This window comes from Schistocerca gregaria, chromosome 1, assembly GCF_023897955.1.
Source record: "Schistocerca gregaria isolate iqSchGreg1 chromosome 1, iqSchGreg1.2, whole genome shotgun sequence".
NCBI lineage: Eukaryota > Metazoa > Arthropoda > Insecta > Orthoptera > Acrididae > Schistocerca > Schistocerca gregaria.
Window position 1 is genome coordinate 502,698,236 of NC_064920.1, and position 17,105 is coordinate 502,715,340.

The window sequence follows — 17,105 nt, forward strand, 5'->3', positions numbered from 1 at the left end:
TTGTTTTCAATCTAAGCCACACAAGAGCAGACAAATGTATCCAGCTACAGAGAGAGAGAGAGAGAGAGAGAGAGAGAGAGAGAGAGAGAGAGAGAGAGAGAGAGAGAGAGAGAGAGAGATCTACAAGCTAGAGTACTGAACAATTGTCTCCAACATATTTTAAGTGAATAGTGCATCTTACTCCGTATCTGCCTCAGAAATGTAAATCACAGACATTTAAAATACAGTGAACAGAGTTTGCAAGAGCGTCAGGCAAATACTCCATAGTCTTGAAAGTATTATACAATAAGTCAGAAACAAGTGTCAAAAATTTCACAGCCAAAATATGACCGATTTTTTTGTGTCAATGCTCCCCCTCTTATCCATATAAGGTGGTTTACAGCAGAAGAATATGACTTCTGGCAATCTTGAACAAAGGTTGGTACTCTTTTACATGATAGAATGAAACCTTTTTGTTAAAATTCAATGTTTTGTTAGCAACACATCACCTGCTTTCATCTTGTGAAGGCGACACCACTAATGGTCATTTCGAATTGTTGATTATTTATTCTTCCAGTATCTGTCTCATGGAAAAGTTCCAATGCAGTTTTTAACTAAGAAAGAAAAACTTTTGCTTTGCCAACCAAACACCATTATACACCATCCCTTCTCTCTCAGTTCTGTTCATTATTTGCAGCAGAAATTAATGGGTAATACTGATTATGAACACAAGTGCTGTCCAGCAAGAGACTGTAACAACTATGCTGAAATGAAACACTTAACGGAAAGGGGGAAATGGAGTACATAGCACAACAGTTAGAAGAAAACAGTAGTTCAAAGAGTACAGGAATTCACAAACAGTTGATGTAGAAGCCATATGCTTTCAAGAAAGTTAAAAATACATAAATTTCTCTTGAGCAATATATCGAATATTAATCAATAACTTTCATAAAAATATATGATGATCAGGATGCTTTATAAAAACACATGTAGACACACACAACAGTCAGCACAAATAGCAAAAATAAATACAAAAAAGACACAAACATATCAAGTTTTTATTGGAACACACAGCATGTATCAATTAGGTTACATCTACAGGTAACACTTTTGAGTAACACATTATGAGACTCATTGGCTTTCAACACTAAGCTTAGTCAACTCGTATAATATTCAAACAAATCCCACTCTTTGTACCTTCTTTTGCACCTAAAAGGCTGATGATCACATAAAGGTGGACCACATTCTACTTCAATTTCTGAAATCCCACATTTGCGGTTGTTCCTTGTCTTGCACGAGGAAGAAGCAAGTAAAACAGTATCAAAGTGTTTCTTGTTGCTTTGTGTAAGCCTCTATGGCTGACAATAAGGTAATAGCATAGTTTCCTGCAACTGAAAGTACAAAAAAATGTGATTTTAGACTCTTTCTGAAGTGGCACTACAGAGTGTATGTGTTATAAACATGAAAGAGAATGTCTGGAAATTTAGACGGTAGTGAATGTAATAATTTATTGACACAATGTCCAGAAGCTTCTTTAGTGTCCTAAAGCTATTGTTTGCACCCTGAATATTGAAGCAACTATTGGTTGAGACCCCTTGTGTGTGTTGGTATTAGAAAATTTAATGCTGATGTAATGATTGAGTAGACCAGCCGATCTGTTTTCCAGCTGCCAATTTTATGTTGGCATTCTATATATGCAAACACTTGCTTGAAACTCTCACCTTCTCTTTACCAGCTGGTTCATTCCATTTGAGATTTTCTTTCCTTTTGCTTTCCTCATATCTGCAGTTCTGATAACCCTACAGTATACCATTTGCTCTTATGAGTATTAACCTATCTTCAAATCTCGAAGTTTGCAATTTATTGTCCCGAAATAAAAACATAACAGAAGCAGTTTTTTTCTAAGATCCACATTACTGTCTATTTAGAAAAACATTGTTTAGCGTAGTGGTGGTCCAGAAATTGCCGTGGGTGTTCAATGGCCTGAAAGAATTTCCCAACTTCCTTCAATCCACTACTCTCAATACTCTTTCACACAGGCTGGAATACCAACGTTCCAGCATCTCACTCCTTGTAGTGGGGCTTCTAAAAACACTGGTACATTAACTTGTCAATATCCGAAGAGTTTAGCAAGCTATATAAATAGGGTTAAACATCAACAGAGCTGTGTTGCAGCAGTCACAGATGAGTCCTGAGTGCTTCTCAATCATCAGTTTACAACTTCAACATTTAGCCATTATTCGACGTAATCACCACTCCTGTTGAGGCATTTTTGTAGAGGCTGTGGCAGATTTTGTATGCCCATGTCATACCAGCTCGCCGCCATGCTGTTCAGAAAGTTATAAACCTCTTCTTTCACCTTGTCGTCTGGGCTGAATCGCTGGGACCACAATTAACGCTGACAGGTACTGTGAGACTCTGAAAAAACTCAAACGGGCAATTCAGAACCAGAGAAGAGGAACGTTGAGCAAGGGCGTACACATTCTCCATGACAACACCTGCCCACACATCGTTAGGCAAACCGTTGCTCTCCTGGAACATAAACATCCACCCACCCTATAGTCCTGACTTTGCACCCAGTGACTATCACCTGTTCCCTAGGTTAAAAGAACATTTGGCCAGAAAGCGAGTCAGCTCCGATGAGGAGGTGAAAGAAGAGGTTCATTACTTTCTGAACAGCATGGCAGTGAGCTGGTATGACATGGGCATACAAAAACTGCCACAGCGTCTACAAAAATGCATCAACAGAAATGGTGATTATGTCGAAAAATAGCTAAATGTTCAAGCTGTAAACTGATGTTAACCATTGTAAAAAATAAGGTCTATGTACTTACAAAATAAAGGAGACCTTACTTTTGGGATTACCCTATCCCTTGAAGGCCTACTTAGAAAGTTTCTAGAACCAACCTTAGGTGTTGAATCTAGTAAAATACTACAGCTCCTATTGTGAATACAAAGTCGGGCTAATTACACTGTGCATAGCGTATTTTAAGCAATTATTCTTCCAGTGCTCCTTATATGAATGGAACAAGCATCCCCAATGCAGTGGTATGTACCTTCCAGCATGCATTTCAGTGGTTCGCACAGTATAGATTTAGAAGCAGAATGTCTTGTGTCATATGAAATTAGATGAGTGAAAAGGAGAGTGATTAATGGCTCAAGGCTGGATGCTGCACAATGTGTAGTCTTGTCATTGTTTCCACTGCCTTGTGCAGGCAGACTAAACATTAAAATTCACATCACATTTCTCAATTTTATGAAATTCAATAGTATTCCATTTACAGTGACACGAGGAAAAACAACTTTGTGTTTCTAACACAATGTGTAGCACAATGCGCAAAATATTTTTCCTCCCTTATGGCTCACCTTAAATAATATGGAAACATTTATATGACAGACACAATGTCTTAGAGATTATGGCCATGCTGTCCCACCACCAAAAAGCACAGTTTAAGAGAATTCACGATTCAACTACAAGCATATTTCCACAGTTCTGTAGTGGAATATAAGACACAAAACAGAGAAGATTACAGGGTGTGAAGCTGTAACAAATCAGTATGACACTGACTATCAGCAGTGGATTAAAAAAGTAGCAACAAATGTTAAATAATCAATTAAAAAATTATCACATCTTCAGCCAACTGGTTTAACTGAAATCGTGTGATGTTTCCATAAGTTTCACACCCATCGTCTTACAATGGAGTGCTGAAACAGTGGCTGAATCATTTTTAAATATGCAATGCTAGAGGCTGCAGTAGCTTTTCTAAACATGTATACTTGACTGTATTTTCAATTAATTATGGAGACCCATGGTTTGAGAATGGACATAATGTCCAAAACTAGACATCACTAATAAATAAAGGATAATTCTTAATGTGATTTACAATGAATGGTATTCCAACCATTTATTTCAACAAAGAAAAAGTTGTGCTCCTATTTCACCTTCAGAATGCTGGATGTCTAAAAATAATTAAGGTGATTAGTGATAGAAAACGTGACTGTGCTAAAATTATAGATGCTAGCATTCCATAGTTACACTGATGGCCATTAAAGCTGTAAGTCCAGAGAAATGTAGACACTCTTCGATAGTCAGAATTAATGGACCAAAATGACAAACCATTACAGTTTTTGCATGGGCGAAGGTTATTTTGTGTGTTCAACGTGATCCCCATTAGTACCCAAATAATGTCAATGCCACTTAACTGTTGACCAAACTACGACTGCCAGTGTTGCCAGTGTGACAGCCGCACAGGATGCCTCAACTGTTTCCCGTAGCATATTCAGTGTAGCTGGTTTCTGTTGATAAACTAGGTAGAAGCCAAGAGGTGTAAGGTCTGCAGACCACTGTGGGTACTGAACAGCTCCTCTTTAACCTATCCATTATCCAGATATATTTTCTTCACAGTACACTCTGACATCTCTGTGGAAGCAAGATTGAGTGCCATCTTGTTGCCGGTAAAGTCTTTCATTTCCAAACACCTCTCGGATGGCAGGTAAAATCAATGTTTGCAGTATCTGAAGTTACACCTCACCAGCTATGGTACCTTCAAAAAAAGAGTGGGTCAATCAAACTTTGCAATGACAGACCATGCCACACATTAACACTCGGTAGATAAACATTTTTGTTCACATGAACATGGGGATTTTCAGGAGCCCAGTACACAAATTGTGGGAGTTTACAATACCATTCAGCTTGAATTGCACCTTGTCAGACAAGACAATCATTCCTGCAAATCATTCATCCTCACTAAGCATGCCTTCAAAGCATTCGCAGTACTCCATCCTTCAAACCGGGTCATCCCCGTTCATAGTGTGCATCAATCTCAAAATTTACACATTCCACTTTGCAGCCTCGAGAATTTGTCGGTGACCTAGTAAAATGGTGCAATGCAGCAGCACTGGAAGCTGGACTTTTTGATGTTTTTGGTCAGCCACAGCTTTCCTTATGCACATCATGGACAGTACCATCAGTTTCAAATTTATCCCGAATACGATAAATTGTTGTATGTGTTGGTAGCTGAGTTCCGTACACATTGCGCCACTGCCACTGTATCTCCATTTTTTTCTACTTCCAGTACCACTTCAATAAGGCCTTGCAATGCTCAGATGACAATCGTACTTCATATGCTCAGGTGACAATCTTATTTCATTCATTGCTGCACTGTCAGCTTCTGGAAAACAAACACCAAGACCCACTGGGAAAAGAATGGACTACACAACCGAAAAAAATTGCAACAATGACATTTTGTTTCAAAGGTATTAATTATCAAAGGGAGTCTACATTTTTCTGACTCCCCTCTGTATTAAGGGGCACACAAAAAATATTAAACTGGCATAAAGTGCATCACAATCTTAGATATGCAAATGATGAACATATCAGTGCAGCCTGTGCACCTTGTGGCTAGTCGCCGTGCACCTGTGATGCTGCACGCCCATACCTCTTCCTCAATGTGTGTGTGTGTGTGTGTGTGTGTGTGTGTGTGTGTGTGCGCGCAAGTGGATTCCATTCAGACCAGTGTTCACTCTGCGCACCTCTACTTTCCGTGTGGGGCAAGCTACAGCCGCACAGAGACTAGCTGCACAACAACTAGGCAGAAGACGAACTGGTGTAAACACGCCTTTACAAAGTAGGTAGGAGTGACATCGTGTATATTATACATACAAGAAAAAAGATGACATTTTTTATTTAGAAATTCCAACTGAATGTTGGTTTTTGTGAGAAGATCATGTTATGCCTCAACTACAGAGGTGGAACACTTACTAGCACCTGTCTGAATTTGTCATCGGCAGAATTACAACTGTGGGTTAAAGTCCTGTAATAATGTAGCTGGCAACGGTCTACCCAACAGGAGGCCCTAGCCACATGACATTTACATTTTAGTGGCTGCTATCACAGAACCATCATGCCAATATGGAATTTATGGGTGTAGAAGGGCTATACTCAATGCCATGCAGAATCACATCCACCTCATATGAATAGCAACAAATACGACAGACATACCATTCATTCAGCTGTCTAGAATTTTACAAACACGTCACCTGCCTCGAGTCTGAAAACGGATAAGCAAGCAAGCAAGATAAACATTCAAATCTATAGTGCAGAGCGATGTCTGGAGTAACATGAACTTTAAGCATGGTAACCATTGTAGATGGTTCCCCCGACTCCAATGCAGAATGAAGTGTGTTGACAGTGGTGCATTCAGGCATATTTTCAGACAAGTCTCAGTTCTGTGTCCACCATCATGATAGGTGTATTCATGTGTAGAGGCCCTGAGAGAAATGAACATTGCCAGACTGCTTTCCACATCATCATATGGGTCCAACACCAGGTGTGATAGCTTGGGTGCAATTGGATACACAAGAAAACTGTGTCCAGTTCAAATAGCAGGTAATCAGGACTGCAACTGTGACATTTCCAAAGTATTAAGGACAATAATTAAGCTCTATCTATGATATCTTTCAACAACATAATGCTGCACCGTGTACTGCTTATTCTATCGTGACCTACTTTAATACAGAGCATCACCTCCATATTTCTCAACCATTAAAACATGTCATGGGTTGCCAAGACACTGGGGCACTACCACCTGCCAGCCACTAAGACTGACTAACTCTGGCACAGAATTGTGCAGCAGCGTGGAATGACATACCATTATCTGTCATATAAGCTCAGTTCAATTCAATGCCCAGCTGAGTTACAAGCATTGAGTGTGTTAGGGGTGACAGCTCAGTGTATTGAACTATGCACAGCATGTTCTCCCAAATAATCTACAACTTTAATATTTTATTCTTCCTACTATACACTCTACAAGTAACAAGTAAAATTTCCTTTGATTTGCTTCCACCATTATCTACAACAAGAACAATTGTACAATGACCCAGACTCAAGAATGTTAGAGAAAAAGTGACAAGTAGCTACAGGTCTTGGCTCCTCGAGGAATGGATGAACCCACTGGCTTTTGACTGACTTGCCCAAGCACTAAGCCACCATCTCTTCCTTGTACCCATGCCATGTACAGGGAGAGAAAAAAAACTTCCTTAGAGAATGCAAATGTTAGTTCATCTACGCAGAGGCTTCAAGCTATTCTCTGCCAAAACATGAAGTTTTGATTCATCATATATGGAAATATACCTCAATCTGTTTATTATGTTATTTCTAGTTACAAATATGCATCTGAAGCTGATGAGTGCTTTGATTTTTACTACATTTTGTTGAATACAATCAGAACAAATGGTTACCCTTTTCCTAATCAGTTAAGCACATCCTTTTAGTTTTAGTGGCTACTGATTTACAATGTACAGTATTTTAGTTTTGACAACATCACAGCTGCTAGCCTGTAGACCACACCTACAACAGTACAGCAGATTCTTTGTCTTTTTATTGAGAAATAAATTGACTGTATTTCTAACACTTAATCCTTCAAGATAACTCAGTTTAATGGTAAATTTAGCTCTCTCACAATGTTTCTCTCTACTTGTATTTGATGTTTTTGTGCTTACAGCTTACTACCAGTCACTAATACTTCAGTTAACTGGTATATACACTGTTCACTCCATCTTCAACAGGATTTTGCTTCATTTTTGTCCAAAGATTAAATGCCACATGAAACAATGCCAAGCTTCGAAAATTTACGTTTTGAAAGCAACTAAGTTACAGTTAAAGTTACTTCTCAGGAAATGTAGCTTACACCCAAACCACTAGATGTCTTAGACGCTAAGAACGGTACCAAACTTTGCATGTTGATAAAGTATCAATCAAAACATCAATTTAGTTCATACTGTGTCCTGTCCTCCACTAGAACAAGCATAAACAGTAATTAAAAGTGACATCAGAACTATAGAGCACAGGAAATGCTTATCTGCAAGTTACTTACATAGTTCTTACTCCAGAACTTGGTAAATGCTTTGAGTGTTTATAAAAGTTGCTTTTATGGTTCTTTATCTATCTGCACTTTCATATTCAGCTGAACAATGAACAACAGAAGCAAATTCATTACTTTTGACTGATGTTTCTAACCCCTTTGCTCCTCCCCACCTCACCAAAATATCTTTTTAAATTGGCATGTATTTGCTGACTGCTTGTCCTGTCCTCTCATCTATTAATGGCTGTAGATATGACATATACTCCTTTGTATTAAGCTGACACATTCAATGTCAATGTAAAATGATTCTTGCAAGAACCAATCAACAGGGATTACAGAAGTGTCCAATTCCATCAGTCTGCTTTGACCCACGATGTCATCAATATGGCAGGAATGGGTATTCTAAGAGTCTCCAATATGGCACCTATGACGTCATTACATACACACAGCAACAAACATGAAAATACATATACACTATGTGATCAAAAATATCGAGACACCTGGCTGAAAATGACTTACAAGTTTGTGGCGCCTTCCATCGGTAATGCTGGAATTCAATATGATGTTGGCCCACCCTTAGCCTTTATGACAACTTCCACTCTTGCAGGCATACGTTCAATCAAGTGCTGGAAGGTTTTTTGCAGAATGGTAGCCCATTCTTCACTGAGTGCTGCACTGAGGAGAGGTATCAATGTCTGTCGGTGAGGCCTGGCACAAAGTCGGCATTCCAAAACATCCCAAAGGTGTGCTATAGGATTCAGGTCGGGACTCTGTGCAGGCCAGTCCATTGCAGGGATTTTGTTGTTGTGTCACCACTCCAACATAGGCCGTGCATTATGAACAGGTACTCTATCATGTTGAAAGATAGTCACCATGCCTAAATTGCTCTTCAACAGTGTGAACTAAGAAGGTGTTTAAAACATCAATGTAGGCCTGTGCTGTGACAGTGCCACACAAAACAAGGGCAAGCCCCCTCGATGAAAAACACAACCATGCAATAGTACCACTGCCTCCGAATATTTCTGTTGGCACTACACACGCTGGCAGATGACATTCACCAGGCGTTCGCCATACCCACACCCTGCCATCGGATCGCCACACTGTGTACCGTGATTCATCGCTCCACACAACGTTTTTCGACTGTTCAATCGTTCAATGTTTAAGCTCCTTACACCAAGCGAGGCGTTATTTGGAATTTACTGGATGTGTGGCTTATGAGCAGCTGCTCAACCATGAAATTCAAGTTTTCTCACCTCCTGCCTAACTATCATAGTACTTGCAGTGGATCCTGATGCAGTTTGGAATTCCTGTTTGATGATCTGGATAGATGTGTGCTTATTACATATTACAGCCCTCTTCAACCGTAGACGGTCTGAGTCATCAACAGATGATGTCGGCCTGTACACTTTTGTGCTGTATGTGTCCCTTCACTTTTCCACTTCTCTATCACGTTGGAAACAGTGAACCTAGAGTTTTTAGGATTGTGGAAATCTCGCATACTGACATACGACATTTGTGACACCCAATCACCTGACCAAGTTCAAAGTCTGAGTTTCGCGGAGTGCTCCATTCTGCTCTCTATGAATACTGAGGTTGCTGATAGGGAGTACCTGGCAGTAGGTGGCTGCACAATGCACCTAATATGAAAACATATGTTTCTGTGACGTGTCCGGATATTTTTATCACATAGTGTAAATAAGACAATAACATCACCAAAAAATTAATATATATATATATATATATATATATATATATTAAAAACAAAGATTCCAAGACTTACCAAGCGGGAAAGCGCCGGCAGACAGGCACATGAACAAAACACACAAACACACACACACAGAATTACGAGCTTTCGCAACTGGCAGTTGCTTCGTCAGGAAAGAGGGAAGGAGAGGGAAAAATGAAAGGATGTGGGTTTTAAGGGAGAGGGTAAGGAGTCATTCCAATCCCGGGAGCAGACAATGTCTGCTTGTGTCTGTGTATTGCGGATGGATATGTGTGTGTGTGTGTGCGCGCGAGTGTACACCTGTCCTTTTTTTCCCCTAAGGGAAGTCTTTCCGCTCCCGGGATTGGAATGACTCCTTACCCTCTCCCTTAAAACCCACATCCTTTCATTTTTCCCTCTCCTTCCCTCTTTCCTGACGAAGCAACTGCCAGTTGCGACAGCTCGTAATTCTGTGTGTGTGTGTTTGTGTGTTTTGTTCATGTGCCTGTCTGCCGGCGCTTTCCCGCTTGGTAAGTCTTGGAATCTTTGTTTTTAATATATTTTTCCCATGTGGAAGTTTCTTTCTGTTTTATATATATATATATATATATATATATATATATATATATATATATATATATTAAAAATAAAGATTCCAAGACTTACCAAGCGGGAAAGCGCCGGCAGACAGGCACATGAACAAAACACACAAACACACACACAGAATTACAAGCTTTCGCAACTGGCAGTTGCTTCGTCAGGAAGGAAGGAAGGAGAGGGAAAAATGAAAGGGTGTGGGTTTTAAGGGAGAGGGTAAGGAGTCATTCCAATCCCGGGAGCGGAAAGACTTCCCTTAGGGGAAAAAAAAAAAAAAAAAAAAGGACAGGTATACACTCGCACGCACACACACACACACATATCCATCCGCACATACACAGACACAAGCAGACATATTTAAAGGCAAAGAGTTAAGGGCAGAGATGTCAGTCGAGGCGGAAGTACAGAGGCAAAGAAGTTGTTGAAAGACAGGTGAGGTATGAGCGGCGGCAACTTGAAATTAGCGGAGGTTGAGGCCTGGCGGATATCGAGAAGAGAGGATATACTGAAGGGCGAGTTCCCATCTCCGGAGTTCGGATAGGTTGGTGTTGGTGGGAAGTATCCAGATAACTCGGACGGTGTAACACTGTGCCAAGATGTGCTGGCCGTGCATCAAGGCATGTTTAGCCACAGGGTGATCCTCATTACCAACAAACACTGTCTGCCTGTGTCCATTCATGCGAATGGACAGTTTGTTGCTGGTCATTCCCACATAGAAAGCATCACAGTGCAGGCAGGTCAGTTGGTAAATCACGTGGGTGCTTTCACATGTGGCTCTCCCTTTGATTGTGTACACCTTCCGGGTTACAGGACTGGAGTAGGTGGTGGTGGGAGGGTGCATAGGACAGGTTTTACACCGGGGGCGGTTGCAAGGGTAGGAGCCAGAGGGTAGGGGAGGTGGTTTGGGGATTTCATAGGGATGAACCAAGAGGTTACGAAGGTTAGGTGGACGGCGGAAAGACACTCTTGGTGGAGTGGGGAGGATTTCATGAAGGATGGATCTCATTTCGGGGCAGGATTTTAGGAAGTCGTATCCCTGCTGGAGAGCCACATTCAAGGTCTGATCCAGTCCTGGGAAGTATTCTGTTACAAGTGGGGCACTTTTGGGGTTCTTCTGTGAGAGGTTCTGGGTTTGAGGGGATGAGGAAGTGGCTCTGGTTATCTGCTTCTGTACCAGGTTGGGAGGGTAGTTGCGGGATGCGAAAGCTGTTTTCAGGTTGTTGGTGTAATGGTCGAGGGATTCAGGACTGGAGCAGATTCGTTTGCCACGAAGGCCTAGGCTGTAGGGAAGGGACCGTTTGATATGGAATGGGTGGCAGCTGTCATAATGGAGGTACTGTTGCTTGTTGGTGGGTTTGATGTGGACGGATGTGTGCAGCTGGCCATTGGACAGATGGAGGTCAACATCTAGGAAAGTGGCATGGGATTTGGAGTAGGACCAGGTGAATCTGATGGAACCAAAGGAGTTGAGGTTGGAGAGGAAATTCTGGAGTTGTTCTTCACTGTGAGTCCAGATCATGAAGATGTCGTCAATAAATCTGTACCAAACTTTGGGTTGGCAGGCTTGGGTAACCAAGAAGGCTTCCTCTAAGCGACCCATAAATAGGTTGGCATACGAGGGGGCCATCCTGGTACCCATGGCTGTTCCCTTTGATTGTTGGTATGTCTGGCCTTCAAAAGTGAAGAAGTTGTGGGTCAGGATGAAGCTGGCTAAGGTGACGAGGAAAGAGGTTTTAGGTAGGGTGGCAGGTGATCGGCGTGAAAGGAAGTGCTCCATTGCAGCGAGGCCCTGGACGTGCGGGATATTTGTGTATAGGGAAGTGGCATCAATGGTTACCAGGATGGTTTCTGGGGGTAACAGACTGGGTACGGATTCCAGGCGTTCGAGAAAGTGGTTGGTGTCTTTGATGAAGGATGGGAGACTGCATGTAATGGGTTGAAGGTGTTGATCTACGTAGGCAGAGATGCGTTCTGTGGGGGCTTGGTAACCAGCTACAATGGGGCGGCCAGGATGTTTGGGTTTGTGAATTTTAGGAAGTAGGTAGAAGGTGGGAGTGCGAGGTGACGGTGGGGTGAGGAGTTTGATGGAGTCAGGTGAAAGGTTTTGTAGGGGGCCTAAGGTTCTGAGGATTCCTTGAAGCTCCGCCTGGACATCAGGAATGGGATTACTTCGGCAAACTTTGTATGTAGAGTTGTCTGAAAGCTGACGCAGTCCCTCAGCCACATACTCCCGACGATCAAGTACCACAGTCGTGGAACCCTTGTCAGCCGGAAGAATGATGATGGATCGGTCAGCTTTCAGATCACGGATAGCCTGGGATTCGGCTGTGGTGATGTTGGGAGTAGGATTAAGGTTTTTCAAGAAAGATTGAGAGGCAAGGCTGGAAGTGAGAAATTCCTGGAAGGTTTGGAGAGGGTGATTTTGAGGAAGAGGAGGTGGGTCCCGCTGTGATGGAGGACGGAACTGTTGCAGGCAGGGTTCAATTTGGATAGTGTCTTGGGGAGTTGGATCATTAGGAGTGGGATCAGGATTGTTTTTCTTCGTGGCAAAGTGATATTTCCAGCAGAGACTACGAGTGTAGGACAGTAAATCCTTGACAAGGGCAGTTTGGTTGAACCTGGGAGTGGGGCTGAAGGTGAGGCCTTTGGATAGGACAGAAGTTTCGGATTGGGAGAGGGGTTTGGAGGAAAGGTTAACTACTGAATTGGGGTGTTGTGGTTCCAGATTGTGTTGACTAGAATTTTGAGGTGTTGGGGGGAGTGGAGCTGGAAGTGGGAGATTGAGTAGATGGGAGAGACTGGGTCTGTGTGCAATGAGAGGAGGTTGAGGTTTGTTGGAAAGGTTGTGGAGGGTGAGTGAGTTGCCTTTCCGGAGGTGGGAAACCAGGAGATTGGATAGTTTTTTGAGGTGGAGGGTGGCATGTTGTTCTAATTTGCGGTTGGCCTGTAGGAGGATGCTATGTACAGCCGGTGTGGATGCGGGAGAGGAAAGATTGAGGACTTTGATTTGGGATAGGAGTTGACGGGTGTGTTCATTGGCCGAGTCGATGTATAGGTGGAGGGTTAGGCGGGTGAGGGCTATGGATTGTGCTGTTTGGAACTGGCATAAGGACTGATGGAAAGAAGGATTGCAGCCAGAGATGGGAACTTTAAGTGTGAGGCCTTTGGGAGTAATGCCAAATGTCAGACAAGCCTGAGTAAATAAAATATGGGAGCGTAATCTGGCTAGGGTGAAGGCATGTTTGCGGAGGGAATGTAAATAAAATTTAATGGGGTCGTTGTAGGGATGTTGTGAGGTCGACATGGTATTGGTAGGTGGAAAGGGTAATATGAGGTTAAAGTGAAAGTAAAGAGAGATTTATATAGGGAGAGATAAAGGTGTGAAAAAAGTCGAAAAAGTGTTGGTTTGAGATGAGCTATGTTGATCATGTGCTGAACTTAGGTTGATGAACAACAATGGGTGCAAAGGTTGGGTAGTTATGTTGTCTCCAGATCACGTTAAAGGGTGGGGAAATTCAAGAAAATTTCGAGAAATTCAAGAAAATTTCGACAAAAAAATTTTTCGAAAAAAGTTTCGAAAAAATGATTTGCGAAAAAATAAAATTCGAAAAAAATTTTTGAATAAAATCTCGAAGAATATGTGTGTGAATGTATTCAAAGGACTGGTTATGTACTGGCAGGTTATGATAATGAGGCTAACAATTGTTTGATGAAGAAATAATAACGTGTAAACCTGTGGGAAGCTGCTAGAAAATGATCGGTTTTGTGGGAAAAACGGGAATGGAAATAAAACGAAAGTTGTCGAAAAAAACTGAGATGGTTGTGTAATGGGTGAAAGGAACTGAAGCTGTGAAATAGTATTCACGAGTTTACACGAAATGTTTGTAAACTTGGAACAATGGATTTTATAGCAGCGGTTATGTTGAAAGCGTTGAAAATTTTAGGTTATGGTTTGGAAGTAAATTACGTATTATTGAGTATAATTAGGCAGGATAAAATGTATGGTAGATTACGGAAAAATGGAAGATGAATACAAAGTGGAACTTCTTGTACAAACGAAAAGAGAAAGTAAGACGATAGAGAAGATTTCGAAATGCAACAGAGACAATAACAAACGTAATTGTTGGGTTCAAATTAATGACGATGTAAATAAAACAGAAAGAAACTTCCACATGGGAAAAATATATTAAAAATAAAGATTCCAAGACTTACCAAGCGGGAAAGCGCCGGCAGACAGGCACATGAACAAAACACACAAACACACACACAGAATTACAAGCTTTCGCAACTGGCAGTTGCTTCGTCAGGAAGGAAGGAAGGAGAGGGAAAAATGAAAGGGTGTGGGTTTTAAGGGAGAGGGTAAGGAGTCATTCCAATCCCGGGAGCGGAAAGACTTCCCTTAGGGGAAAAAAAAAAAAAAAAAAAAAAAAGGACAGGTATACACTCGCACACACACACACACATATCCATCCGCACATACACAGACACAAGCAGACATATTTAAAGGCAAAGAGTTAAGGGCAGAGATGTCAGTCGAGGCGGAAGTACAGAGGCAAAGAAGTTGTTGAAAGACAGGTGAGGTATGAGCGGCGGCAACTTGAAATTAGCGGAGGTTGAGGCCTGGCGGATATCGAGAAGAGAGGATATACTGAAGGGCGAGTTCCCATCTCCGGAGTTCGGATAGGTTGGTGTTGGTGGGAAGTATCCAGATAACTCGGACGGTGTAACACTGTGCCAAGATGTGCTGGCCGTGCATCAAGGCATGTTTAGCCACAGGGTGATCCTCATTACCAACAAACACTGTCTGCCTGTGTCCATTCATGCGAATGGACAGTTTGTTGCTGGTCATTCCCACATAGAAAGCATCACAGTGCAGGCAGGTCAGTTGGTAAATCACGTGGGTGCTTTCACATGTGGCTCTCCCTTTGATTGTGTACACCTTCCGGGTTACAGGACTGGAGTAGGTGGTGGTGGGAGGGTGCATAGGACAGGTTTTACACCGGGGGCGGTTGCAAGGGTAGGAGCCAGAGGGTAGGGGAGGTGGTTTGGGGATTTCATAGGGATGAACCAAGAGGTTACGAAGGTTAGGTGGACGGCGGAAAGACACTCTTGGTGGAGTGGGGAGGATTTCATGAAGGATGGATCTCATTTCGGGGCAGGATTTTAGGAAGTCGTATCCCTGCTGGAGAGCCACATTCAAGGTCTGATCCAGTCCTGGGAAGTATTCTGTTACAAGTGGGGCACTTTTGGGGTTCTTCTGTGAGAGGTTCTGGGTTTGAGGGGATGAGGAAGTGGCTCTGGTTATCTGCTTCTGTACCAGGTTGGGAGGGTAGTTGCGGGATGCGAAAGCTGTTTTCAGGTTGTTGGTGTAATGGTCGAGGGATTCAGGACTGGAGCAGATTCGTTTGCCACGAAGGCCTAGGCTGTAGGGAAGGGACCGTTTGATATGGAATGGGTGGCAGCTGTCATAATGGAGGTACTGTTGCTTGTTGGTGGGTTTGATGTGGACGGATGTGTGCAGCTGGCCATTGGACAGATGGAGGTCAACATCTAGGAAAGTGGCATGGGATTTGGAGTAGGACCAGGTGAATCTGATGGAACCAAAGGAGTTGAGGTTGGAGAGGAAATTCTGGAGTTGTTCTTCACTGTGAGTCCAGATCATGAAGATGTCGTCAATAAATCTGTACCAAACTTTGGGTTGGCAGGCTTGGGTAACCAAGAAGGCTTCCTCTAAGCGACCCATAAATAGGTTGGCATACGAGGGGGCCATCCTGGTACCCATGGCTGTTCCCTTTGATTGTTGGTATGTCTGGCCTTCAAAAGTGAAGAAGTTGTGGGTCAGGATGAAGCTGGCTAAGGTGACGAGGAAAGAGGTTTTAGGTAGGGTGGCAGGTGATCGGCGTGAAAGGAAGTGCTCCATTGCAGCGAGGCCCTGGACGTGCGGGATATTTGTGTATAGGGAAGTGGCATCAATGGTTACCAGGATGGTTTCTGGGGGTAACAGACTGGGTACGGATTCCAGGCGTTCGAGAAAGTGGTTGGTGTCTTTGATGAAGGATGGGAGACTGCATGTAATGGGTTGAAGGTGTTGATCTACGTAGGCAGAGATGCGTTCTGTGGGGGCTTGGTAACCAGCTACAATGGGGCGGCCAGGATGTTTGGGTTTGTGAATTTTAGGAAGTAGGTAGAAGGTGGGAGTGCGAGGTGACGGTGGGGTGAGGAGTTTGATGGAGTCAGGTGAAAGGTTTTGTAGGGGGCCTAAGGTTCTGAGGATTCCTTGAAGCTCCGCCTGGACATCAGGAATGGGATTACTTCGGCAAACTTTGTATGTAGAGTTGTCTGAAAGCTGACGCAGTCCCTCAGCCACATACTCCCGACGATCAAGTACCACAGTCGTGGAACCCTTGTCAGCCGGAAGAATGATGATGGATCGGTCAGCTTTCAGATCACGGATAGCCTGGGATTCGGCTGTGGTGATGTTGGGAGTAGGATTAAGGTTTTTCAAGAAAGATTGAGAGGCAAGGCTGGAAGTGAGAAATTCCTGGAAGGTTTGGAGAGGGTGATTTTGAGGAAGAGGAGGTGGGTCCCGCTGTGATGGAGGATGGAACTGTTGCAGGCAGGGTTCAATTTGGATAGTGTCTTGGGGAGTTGGATCATTAGGAGTGGGATCAGGATTGTTTTTCTTCGTGGCAAAGTGATATTTCCAGCAGAGACTACGAGTGTAGGACAGTAAATCCTTGACAAGGGCAGTTTGGTTGAACCTGGGAGTGGGGCTGAAGGTGAGGCCTTTGGATAGGACAGAGGTTTCGGATTGGGAGAGGGGTTTGGAGGAAAGGTTAACTACTGAATTGGGGTGTTGTGGTTCCAGATTGTGTTGACTAGAATTTTGAGGTGTTGGGGGGAGTGGAGCTGGAAGTGGGAGATTGAGTAGATGGGAGAGACTGGGTCTGTGTGCAATGAGA

General features: G+C 42.9%; 1 protein-coding gene across 2 annotated transcripts in view; it reads right to left on the reverse strand.

The window, feature by feature from the left end:
* LOC126354173 (kelch-like protein 38) overlaps window positions 1–17,105 on the reverse strand; it is a 138,463-nt gene that overhangs the window by 100,598 nt on the left and 20,760 nt on the right. Inside the window, exon 1 of one of the 2 annotated variants that reach the window (XM_050003621.1) lies at window positions 1,177–1,319. The exons of the other annotated variant lie outside the window; for it this stretch is intronic. The gene's annotated coding sequence lies outside the window, so the exon portion shown is untranslated. Of the gene's footprint in view, window positions 1–1,176; window positions 1,320–17,105 lie in introns of those variants that run through there. 2 annotated transcript variants of the gene reach the window in all.